The sequence below is a fragment of the Artemia sp. Qi Xiang Cuo genome, chromosome 4, assembly GCF_049724085.1.
Source record: "Artemia sp. Qi Xiang Cuo chromosome 4, ASM4972408v1, whole genome shotgun sequence".
In the NCBI taxonomy this organism is placed as follows: domain Eukaryota; kingdom Metazoa; phylum Arthropoda; class Branchiopoda; order Anostraca; family Artemiidae; genus Artemia; species Artemia sp. Qi Xiang Cuo.
In genome coordinates this window covers 9,090,335-9,103,337 of record NC_142797.1, presented here as the reverse complement: position 1 = coordinate 9,103,337, position 13,003 = coordinate 9,090,335, and positions in this window count along the sequence as shown.

Sequence of the window (13,003 nt, the reverse complement as noted above, 5' to 3'; positions counted from 1 at the left end):
TGAAACTTCTACGATAGGATTCTATGATACTTTGAATCTTATGATCAATATTTCTATGGAGATTTCGTAACAGTTTGGGTGTTTTCCTCACTTTTTTTGAAAATCTGGCAATTTTTCTCAGGCTTTTAGCTTTTAATGAGCAAAACTAAACTCAACAAATCTTACATATTTTGAATAAATATAAAAATTCAATTCTATAATGCGAAAATTGATATCAGAATTCCATTGCTTAGAGTTTTGGTTAATATATGATCGAATTGACCTTGCTTTCAATTTGTTACCATGAATTTTTTGTCAAGCAGTTTTGATTATTCTAATTCCACTCGGTTTTGACTAAGATTTTGCTACCATGTTATTTTGGTAAATAATAGTAATAAAAAAATACCACAGAAAGGTAGTTCAGACCCTCTCCCCCCAAAAAAAAATTCTGACTCTCCATGGCCAAACCCCCCTCCTCCTAAAAAAACACTTGTTAAAAATATTTTCCCCAAAACCATAGGAGCAGACCCCTGGTCTTCCATGGCTTGAAGACCCCCCCCCCAGCCTCGCAAAAAATATTCAAAGAAAACGAACTTGTAGGCTTTATCAGTAGGGGGAGAGGTATTACCACGGGGCGAACAACAGGGCGAACAAGATCATACGCCTATTTCTAGGCCAATCAGGGAGTTAGATTACTACCGGGATGAGGTGACATCACTTGACCTCCAATGAATTTAAATTGAATTTATGTAACAGGATGTTGTCGAAATCAACCTACGCATTATCAGTTTTGTTTTGATTCCAACCGTATAAGTTGTTTTTGCATCTCGTCCAGAATTGATTGCATTATTAGCGGCATCTAATAATGATAAAAAGTTATATCATTTTCAATGGGGTGAAACAAAGCTAGATATTATTCATATTTTTAAGTGGATTGTATGAAAGGGATAAAAGAGTTAAAAGCGCGTACCAGTTAAGGTAAGTCTGAGAGGATGGTAAGTCTTAGGGAACTTGACATAAATGCTAGAATAACATCGCTGGAGTTTGATACTAGAAATTGTTACTTACAATTTTTCATAATTTCTTGAATTAAATATCTGCGTTGTGTACCCAAAGGTGAATTCAAGATAGAGCTTGTCAGTTACTTACAATTTTTTCAAAATTTCCTGAATGAAATTTTTCTACTGTGAATCCAAGAAGTGAACTCAAGAAAGAGTTTGTTACTTACTTACAATTCTTTCATAATTTCTTGAATGAAATGTCTGTATTGTGTATCCAAGAGGCAAATTCAATAAAGAATTTGTTACTTACTTAAAATTTTTTTATAATTTCTAGAATGAAATTTATTTCTTGAATAATTTCTTTCTTGAATTAACCAAGAGGTGATATCAAGAAAGAGTTTGTTACTTACTTATAATTTTCTCATAATTTCTTGAATGAAATGTCTGTATTGTGTATCCAAGAGGTAAATTCAAGAAAGAATTTGTTACTTACGATTTTTTATAATTTCTTGAATGAAAATTCTGTATTGTGTATCCAAGAGGTGAATTCAAGAAGGAGTTTATTATGACTTTATTAAAAATTAAATACTATTAATAAAATCAGATGTATTTTAAACGTGGATGTTCCTGTTTCTGAAAACTGAAAACTCTTTCTGCCTGTGCGTCTGGATAGGGTGTTTGCTTGTCTCTGGAGATTTTTGAGTTAAAAAGTTCAGCTCATCTCTCTCTCAGACTGGTAAAAGTTCTTTTAACCTATCTAATTTTCTAATTTCTCCACTGTGAGCCTGTTAGTAGTAGTATCTACATTCTGAAAATTCCTTTTCTTACATCTCCAACTTTTTAATGGATATTCTAAACGATTGACTTTCTAGCATACCCTAAAAATAATGGAAATATATCAAAGTAATGCATAAAATATTTTTATTAAAATACTGACATGTAGAATATTAACACAAGAAAATGTTACATACATTAATATACATTATTAGTGTTATTGAACAACTTTGGACATTTTGAATCTGTTCCATAAAATACTTCATCATTTTCTCTCTTGGTGCTGTAGCTATTGTCTTCTCTTAGTTCATAATCAGTAGAATAATCATTATTCCATTTTGTGTCATACACTATTTTTACTGGGGTGTCACCTAAATGTTCAATATACATTTCGTCTTTGCTATTATTAGGTTCATTGACTTTATGATCAATAGTAGTAATAACATTTGTTGGCACTTAGTTTTTCATCGATTCGTCTTTGGATTCCTTAGTGATATTTTCTGCCGATGCCCTTTTTATTTTTCCGGCAATTTCACTGTCTATTACCACATTATTTTTACACAGGTAATAGTTCCGGCACGTTGACAAGATATAGTCTATGATATTAGTAAAAGAGTATGCCTGTCTTCTTTTGATCTTCCGTTAAATTCCAATACCCCAAAGCTGACGATGGGGTTTAACACTGGGTAACATGTTACCACAAGCACTAGCAAGAAGATGCATTTCCTCGTCAGCTATTATTTTTATGTTGGCATTTTCTTGGAGTGCAATCATCTCCGGAGATCTCAATCTCGCATATCCACCATCATAAGAGTTGAATTTTTTTGGTACTCCAAAGAAATTTAATTCCTTTCTGTTATGACAATGCACGCATACATTTCCGATAGTGCTACCACTTTTACTTATTTCAGAGTTCAAATATATCTCCTTGTCGGCATTCAAATCTAAAATAACACTATCATGTCAACACACTTTCCTAAAAGGCTTCATCTTCCCTTTTTAAAGATACGACTTATGTGTTTATCCTTCCACTGTACGATGGTTAATGACAAAAAACATACAATAAAATAGGTAGTGTCGATAACCTGCCATAGAGTACCACTGGGAAAGTCACTTCGTGTCTAAGAGCAAGCACAGAGTACGATTGGTACAGCTGCAAGCATATTTCATGTCTTTTTCTGATTCATTAAAAAAAATTCCAAGTCCAAAAACATAATCAGTATTTTGAAAAAGAATGGACTAGGAATGTACCCAATGAGCTCTTGGATCATCCCCCACCCCCTAAAACAAAATATTAAAGTTTTCATATGTCGCCTGCATTGTTTAATATTTCCACCACCTAATGTTGAGAAATATTGGCACAATAATGTTCCCAGTGAGCTCTTGGATCATCCCCCACCTCCCTAAAAAATATTATAGTTTTCATAAATCGCCTACATTGTTTAATATTTCCACCAGCTAATTTTGAGAAAGAAGGGCACAAGAATGTACCCAATACGCTCTTGGATCATCTCCAACTCCAAAAAAATATTAAAGTTTTTATAAGTCGCCTATTTTGTTTAATATTTTCACTAGCTAATTTGAAAAACAAGGGCATAAGAATATACCCAATGAGCCCTTGGATCATCCCCCACCTCCCCCGAAAAAAATATTAAAGTTTTGATAAGTCGCCTACATTTTTTAATATATCCACCAGCTAAAGTTGAAAAAGAAGGGCATAGGAATGTGCCCAATGAGCTCTTGGATCACCCCCACTCCCCCCATAAAAATTTAAAGCTTTCATAAGTCACCTACATTGTTTAACATTTCCACCAGCTAATTTTGAAAAAGAAGAGCATAAGAATGTACCCAATGAGCCTTTGGATCACCCCCCCCCCACCACCCTAAAAGAAATATTAAAGTTTTCATAAGTCGCCTACATTGTTTAAAATTTCCAAGAGCTAATTTTGAAATAGAAGGGCATAAGAATGTACTCAATAAACTTTTGGATCACTCCCCACCTCTCTAAAAAAAATGTTAAAGTTTTCATAGGTGACCTACATTGTTTAATATTTCCACCAGCTAATTTTCAAAAGAAGGGCATAAGATTGTACCCAATGAGCCCTTGGATCATCCCCCACCTTCCAAAAAAATATTAAAGTTTTCATAAGTCGCCTGCATTGTTTAACATTTCCACCAGCTATTTTTGAAAAAGAAGGGCATAAGAATGTGCCTAATGAGCCCTTGGATCATCCCCAACCTCCCTAAAAAATATTAAAGTTCTCATAAGGCGCCTACATTGTTTAAAACTTCCACCTGTTAATTTTAAAATAGTAGGGCATAGGAATGTACCCAATGACCCCTTGGATCACCCCCCACCTCCCTAAAAAACATTTAAGTTTTCATAAGTCGCCTACATTCCATTATATTTCCAATAGCTAATTTAGAAAAAGAAGGGCATAAAAATGTACTCAAAGAGCACTTAAATCATCCCCCACCTCCCTAAGAAATATTAGTGTTTGAATTATATGTGACAAGTTTTAAAGAAAGCTATGTTTTTGTAGTGTTTACCTGGAAACGAGGGAATTTTCACTTTAGATAATTGTTTGACTATTCCTAATTCTCAAGATGTTTGATCAAAGGAAAGAGATCTCTCGTGAGAAGGTTTAATAAAGTTTATTTTTTTAATGGCTTGGCAGAAAAGATTTGGAGAAACATTATCATTATAAATCAGAATATATTGTTTTAGTTCTATTTTTGTCCTAGGATTTTATATTATTCACCTCATTCCAAAGGGCGTGTACCTCTCACCTGTAAAACTTTCCTTCGGTAATTGAATCTTATGCGTCAATCTCCCTTCAAAAAACAGCTATATGCTCGTCCAAAGATTCTATTACTTTCAGTTAGCTTCGCTGTTCAGCTAAATACTGCTGTAAAATTACCGTAAAATAAAATCCCGGTCAGTAAAATTGGTAAAATAAGGTAGAATTGGTAAAATAAGGTATTCACTAGGAAAGATGGGGTAAAATTACTGTTTTAGAGTTGCCCTGTAGCTAGAACAGCAGTTGAGTATTTTATCCTTTTTTCGTATGTTTTTTCAGCTTTTAACGAAATTTGAAAAGATTTTGATTTTCAATTATTGGATTTTCCTTAGAAAAGCTAACTGAAAGTAATAAAATATATGAACGAGCATGCTTCTACCAATAGGTAAGAATTTTTTTAACATGCATGAATTCAAGTTTTGTTAAAATGCTATTTAGTTTAAGCCACATAAACTTGATTAATGCTCATTTTATTTATTTATAATAAATAGGCTTTGATTTGCTTAGAGTCGAAGGCAGGGGCTAATTTGGGCCCAATCCCCTGACTATTCAAACTTGAATATGTGGACACACACAAATCAAATTATCTAACATTTTTTTTTACAGTCATTTTTTTACATTTCTTACAAATAATTGATGATTTCTAAATTTTGTTCTTTTTTAGGATATACCCTCTGCAAATAAACTCATTCATCAGCAGTAAAAAACAAAAAAACGCAGGGTGTGACCGCTTCTATCTTGGCAAAGGCGTTAAAATAAACGATCGTTCATTTTGCCATTTATTTATTGTTTTAACAAAACTCGGCTGCATTACTGAAGTCGACGTCTGTTTCACCAAGTGTGTTTTTTTCTGCCCAATGTGTCCATTGCAGTACACCTGTAAGTGTAAGAAACGCTCAGCAAAAAACGCCAAGTGTGTCTCAGGGCTATAAGGCCGTCTTACTTAACAAAGCGTAACAGAACGATTGAGTGCATCAAAGTAACGAATTATAAGTAAGTTCTTGGTAGCAAACTGTTAGTTAGGAGCGATCCGTCACAATAGTCACCGAACCTTATACAACAGAATTATAATACCAATAGTAATATCAAAAGAATCGGCTTACTAAGCTGATTTCAAATATATAAGTTTTATTATGTTTCATCTCACCCATTGAAGAATGCGAGCCAGAGAAAATTTGCCTGATTTTCAAAGAAAGGAGGAAACACTCCCTAAAATTCATAGAATCTTTATGAAAATCACACCATCCGATTCAACGTATCAGAGAAACAACCTTTCTATAGATGTTTCAAGCTCCTATCTGCAAAAATGTGGAATTTTGTATTTTTTGCCAGAAGAATGATCACGGATGCGTGTTTATTTGTTTGTTTTTCAGGGGTTATTTTATCAGCCCAGTGATCCTTTTAAAATCGGGAGAGGGCTAATTCGAACGGAAATTAAAATTTCTAGTGTCCTTTTAAAGTGACAGAAAAGATTGGAGGGCAACTAATCCCCCTCAAACACCCTTTTTTTTCTCGAACTCGTCTGATCAAAAATCTGAGACTGCCATTTTGTACAGCATAATTGAAAGGCCGGATAACTTCGCCTTTGGAGATATTATGACCACCCATAACCCAATAAAAAGGTGTTTAAGTTATAAAATTTGCCCACTGTTTACGTATAATGTTTATTACTCGGAAGTATAAATAGTTTTTTTCGCGGAGATTTTCTGATGGGGGGATTTTTCATGGAGAGGGAAGGTTCCTGAGGGTGAATTCTTCAGGGGAAATCTTATACTGGGTGAATTTGCCAAAATTCTTCTTATGTCTTGCTTTCTCTTTGCCGACTCAATTTTACGCGTTGAGATATTAAGGGTAATTTTACGGGTAAATTTACAACGGAATTGTGTTGTCTAAAGAATATATCCGTGGGGAGGAGGGATTTTTCCGTAAAGGTGGAGCCATATTTCTTGGCATTATTTAAAAAAACCATCTGAAATTAAATAAAATATTAGTTTTCAACAGAAAGTAAAAGCAACATTAAAACTTAAAACTATCAGAAATTATTACGCATATGAAGGGGATTGCTCCTTCAAAGTATGAATTCTGTCCCAACACTTTAATCTAGACTCCTGAAACACCAGGTTCATTTAATTAGAACAATCAGAAGCTCCTTTTTGTTTCAAGTACTAGAAAACTTAAGGGTAAGAGCAAGGTGTTGAGGAAGAACAATCCCCTCGTATACGTGAAAATTTCCGTTTGTTTTAGGTTTTATTGGTGCTCTTTACTTTCAATTGAAAAAAAAATGTTTTTTTTAATTCGATTTTTAAAGTAGAGGTGGTTATAACGTTGAAATGTTGGAATATTGCTTCAAATAAAATTCTTTATGCGGTTATAAATAATCTTTAGTCTAACGTCTTTGATCGTGTAATTAATTCATAAGAATACAGAGTTGGGACACATAATTTATTTTCCAGAGTGGAGGCAGGGAGCCAAAAAATCAATTGTCGTTTTCTCAATTGTTTTCTTTGAAAACACAAAAAAGCTTATGATCTATTATGATCAACGGACGTTGCAAATGTAGAATGTTTACCGCCTAGTGTGTCCGTGCTAGAGTAGCAACAGCAAAAGAAATTTTCGGTAAAAAACGTAAATTTTTTCTTGGGCCTTAAGCCTATAATAGCTGTATTTTTTTTTCTCGGGAACTACTTTTAACAGCTCAGTGGGTAAAAAGCCCTTTGTGGCTTTTCAGATTTTTAAAACTAAAATCATAGACACGGCCACCAGTAGAAATGTATTAAATAGCGCGACGAATACAAGACCAGTCGAGAACTAGATCGTATAAAGTGACCAGGCACATTATATTTTGAACTAGATATTCAGGGACGAGATACTATAAAGCTAGCAAACAGGTTTTCTAGGGTTATTACGCAAGCTGGTCGGATTTCATGCCAATTTACGAGTTGGATATCCTACCAGACTTATTTTGGCCAGAGGCTAATATATTCGATTTGTTTGCATAAAATACGTGTGTAGATAACGATTTTCTACAGTTTGAAAAAACTATTTCAACAATCCGAATAGATTACTTGCTTTTTTGATTAATTATTCGCACTGAAATGGAGAATTTTAAAAGAATTTCGGTAAGTAAAAGTTTTTTCTTGCTTTATAATAAAAAAGGAAACTATTTGTATATTCAATTATACCATAATTATCTGACATGTAGGTTTCTGACAGATACCCGAGTAGCAAAGATAAGTTTCGCATAATTCTTCTGCTTCCGTATAAGTCCCTTCCGGTATTTAAAAATGTTTTGACTAAAAAGCTTATAATTGGTTTACGAAAATATCGCCTGTGTGAGATTTAAAATTGTTTTAAGAAGCATACAGTGTGTGTTTGAAAAATTGCAAAACATCTTTAGTGTAGGTGGCTTTGGTATTGAGGAAGGGATGACGCCCCTTTCATATTCGGTTTAAAAACCTGTTTACTAAAAGCTTATAATTGGCATACCTATCGTGAAGAAAATAGCTTATGTTACATCGTATTCGTAATATTATCCTATATGTTAGGCTCCTTCTTAGGGAGTGATGTTTGTTTTTTATGATTTAAGAGTTTAAGCAGATGAAATTTTGAGCAAAATAATTTACCCTCATAAGCTTTAATCGTGTCTCTCTTACTCTCAGTTGAAAAAGCATACATTTTTTTCTTCTATCCTGTGTGGGGAAAGAGATTATTTCTCAAATTGTGTTATATTTTTTATGTTACTTCGTATTTGTAATATTATCCTATAGGTTAGGCTACTTCTTAGGGAGCCATAATTCTTTTTTTATGATTTAAGAGTTTAAGTAGATGGAATTTTGAGTGAAATAATTTACACCCATAAGTTTTGATCGTGTCTCTCTCTTACTCTCAGTTGAAAAAGCATACATTTTCTTTTATCCTGTATGATGAAAAAAGATTATTTGACCCCCTTTTTGGGACTTACCTGACGAAAAATCTAAAATTTAATTTTTTATTCAAGGAAAATGGTGGTCAACATCCAGACCAGAAACGACCAAAGATAGATGACAGATCCGGATCTAAAATGAATTATCTAGACTTGATTGCCTCAAAGAATGTGTCCAGAGGATCAGTGTTTATGTATGCCCCTCCACGTGCTAAAAAGGACATCTCTGAACAGCTAACTACTGATGTCTCTCAAATGACGCCAACTCTTGACGTAAGTGACTTTATCAGTCACTGATCACCTTAGAATCATTAAAATCTAACATCAAAGCAATTGAAGATACTGTAAAAAAAATTGGAAGAAACTGTTTCTGAAACGAGTAAAGAAGTGGCGAAGCTGATACCGCGTGTTCAGAATGTTGAATTAGAGACGGCAAGCTTTAAAAATCAAATATCTGTGTTGGCGGAGGAAAATATAGCGCTTAAATCATTTATCGACAATATGTCGCTTACTCTAATGAAATTGGAAAGTAATCAAAATGATAAAAATTTAGTGATGTGGAATGTGAAAGTTCAAGATGAAATAAGAGCACAGGAATTGCTGTCTAAAGTTGTTATTGAAGGCCTTGATCTCCCAGCCCCAAGCCCAGTTAAGTTGGTGGATTTCAGGGAAAATGCCAAATTCTTGAAATTTGAATTCCCATCGCGGTTAATCAGGAATGATATTTTGAAGAGTAACGGTGTAATAAGAGTAATTGTGGGTAACGGTGATGTTTCAGTATCAGCATCACTACTCTGTTCAACCTCAATCATGGGGCTGGAGGGTGGCATAACATATCCCGATTCAATAGCCCCACCACCACCATTCTGTTCAATCGCAATAGTGTGAATGGGGCGTGGTGTGATATCCCCCAATTCACTAAGCATAGCTTCCAGTGTGCCGGGGCTAAGTTGATCAGCTATTGCGTATTTATTTTGAACTTCAATATTGTCCATTAAAATAGTGGGAGGAGGGTTTTCAATTAACCCACGAGTAAAATCGTCCAAAATAATGGATGTGTTTGGTGATAACTGATCAACCCCCTCCACCCCCACAATGTATTTTGACACAATTTGATCTTCATGTGTATCACCATCAATAAAAGTACCATGTGATCCCGGTTTAAATATACTTGGGGGGATATCCCCTAAATATTCGGTTATAAACCTATTTGACCATTCTGGATCCTCAGTCATGTCTATATCACATGTTAAATCATCTAGGCTAGCTATTTCATCAATAAGATCATTTGAAAACCCCCTTTGCCGCTCTATATTATCGTCAACTACAGCACTATCTTGAAATTCCACTGGTGGTGTTAGGATCTGTGTAGGCTCAGTGTAAATAATTAATCCTTGAGCTGATGTTGATGGAAGAGGCAATAATTTACCAATATTATTATATAAAACATGATTTATTTGTCATGTGGAATATCCACTATTTAATAAAAAAAACAAATAAACTGTACCAATTTTTCCTTCGGTCAAAACTTACTTTTCACCTACTATTATGCTGGCTAAATACCTGCCCACTTCAGTCATACAAAATAACTGCTGAAAACTTAACCGACATAAAGAAAGAAGAACAAGCAAAAATGGGGTTTTTAAAGGCCAAATGAAAATACTGAAAAAACACAACAAAGAGAATATTTCGAGAGGACAAACGTCTCTCTTCTTAAGCGCGAAATGAAATAATGTATCCAAGGAAAGTGCCGAAAGTGCGGTTTCTTTCTTTATGTTATGTCAGGCCAATAGGGTTTAATAAATTATCTACAACTTCAACAATTTTATATTTCGCCATTTTACGATGTTAATTTCACAGAAAATAATTGAGCAGAAAAAGTCCGCTGCTTATTTACTAGTTGGTAAACACGCAAGAACTGAAGTTTGGTTAATGCTATTGAAATAAAACAAAGTATGATTAAAAAATATAATAGTTTAGAAACAAATTTTAGGGTATATCTTTGCACCTTAGGGGGTGGGGATAAAGCATGGGATATATTAAATACGTATTCTAACCTAAACCAACCAGACCTAAGTAGCTTTCGTTGCCCCTTTCAGGCTTACTAGCCCCCGCCCACCATAAAACTGAGCTTACTGGTTTGCCTGCAAATCCAGACGACTTGTCAGTCAACCCATTTTTATTTCATTTTGTGCTAGTGTAAATTGTCGATTATACGTTGAATTAAGAGTAAATGAATAACGTTCATTATTATTTTTCTAGAATTGTTTTATCTTTTGACGTTATATTATAATCTTTTAAAATTGAAGAAAAAATAAAATAAGTGTCCCATTGTCATTTTGTCCCATTGACAATATTTGAATAAAACAATATTATTTAATTTATAAAGAAAATTTTTCCCTATATCTTTTTTCTGCGAAGCCATTAAAAAAACGTCCTTTATCATGCCTTTATCTTCGCGTGAAAGATCTTTTTCCCTTGACCTATTTGGTTGAATATCTTAAGAATTTAAAATAGAGAAACAGTTCTCCAAAGTGAGAATTCCCTTGATTTCAAGTCAAACCAAAAAAAAAATAGTTTTCTTTAAAACTTATCAAATATAACTCACACAAATTTTAACAAGCAACATTTTTAATCTCTTCCAGCAAAGTTAAAGCACGAAACAATTACTCAAACACAAATTCTGTATAAATTCTGGAAACTAAGAAACTTGTCGTAATGCCCAATATACAAAAAAAACACATTGATAATTCAAGAACAAATACAAAAGTAATTGAAACAACAAGGTCTAAATGATTTTAAGTCAAGATTGTTAAGTAGAAAGTTAGCAGAATTTGCGATGTTAGACAATGAAGCAATAAAAAGCTAATGAATGCGTTGAAAAATGCTTTTATTCTGACAATCACAGTACATAAATCAGAAAATTCTAGCAATGTATTGAAAAGAATGCCTCAAGCTCACTGGTTTAAGCCCCATATAGTCAAAACAGCAAGCGCAAGCAGAGTCAAGATGTTGCTGGGCATTTTGGGTGTACTTGTAACAAATATTTTACACATGTACTACGGTATAAACAAAAGTCCAGGACTCAAATTTACCATGTGTTTTAAATAACCTAATTTAGTATTGTCCTGACAATTTTTTCATTTACATGAAATTAGTTATATATATAATACTCACTCAAAAACATAAGTAAACACATCACACAAGCCTATGCCCGAGGGCCTAGTAGTTTAAAAAAATAACTCAAATGACTAATTAAAAGGACCATGTATATTAATTCTTTCTCTTGTAAAACAGCTGGTCTTTCAACTAATTATAAAATATTCTTTTAACAAAACTATCAAGTTTTATATACCAGTTTTTAACACTGTTTTATATTGATTTTATTTATACTAGTGGCTTTATTTCATTTTGAAATAACGGGAAGCTCTAATAACAAGCAAAAACTCTTAATTCATAAGCCCAACAGATAGGTACTGTTCTAACAAGATAGGTACTACTACTCCCTACTGCTAATTACAATCTATTCACCATTCAGGATAGTTAAATCTCATCCTTTGGTCCTGACAATTTTTCCTTTTTATTTACTTATTTTATAAATGATTTTGTATCTTCAATTCAATTCCTATTAATTGCATTTTTTTATTTTTATTTTTATTACCTTGGTAAATGATTATCTATTTTCAATTCAAATACTTTTAATTAGATTATTTTAAACTTAAACCTTTTCCATTTTCATAAGTAGTTTTGTGTTTAATTCAAATTATTTTAATTTTATTCTTTTGAATTTATTCTATTACTTCTTTCATAAACGAAATTTTATTTTTAATTCGAAGCTTAACACCAGTGGTTTATTTTAGTGCACAGTATATACGCTACTCTTATTCTTTTAGCTTGACGCCAATTGTTTTATTGTGATGTAAGTTAAGTTTTTTTTCCGTTGAGAAAGGCTCCCGGATGTGGGGCCGAAATATTCGGAGCTTTTGTGCATAATTAATTGTTTTGTATTTCACTGCTTTATAGAAAATTAAAACCCGTTTTTCTTGTTTAAAAATTTTTTTGAAAAAAGGTAAACGTTCCTGCTGGAAGAAGCTATTCGATTGAAGATATTACCGGTACAGGCAGGATGTCCAATGAACAGTCTGGTGATAGCTCTGATGAAGAAGAGCTTCTCAGAATATTAAAAAAAAGGGCAAGGAAAGTTGTGCAAAAAAGTGGAAGAGCACCAGTGATACAACTAATAGTCTGAACCAGAATCTGCAACTGAAAGTGGGAAATTATGTTCAGTTTGTCTACGAAGGGGAGAAATTCCCTGGCATGATCATCGAAAAAAAAGAAGAGAACTTTAAAAATCAAGTCAATGCAAATGGTCAGACCCAATACTTGGAAATGGCCTGACCGTGACGATATTGAAGACTACCCGGTGACCAACATTCTGAAAATACTCAAAGAACTAGAGCCAGCTCCTGGTGTGTCTTCAACTAGGCTGACCAGATTTATATTTGTGGACTTCTGAGATTGTTTCT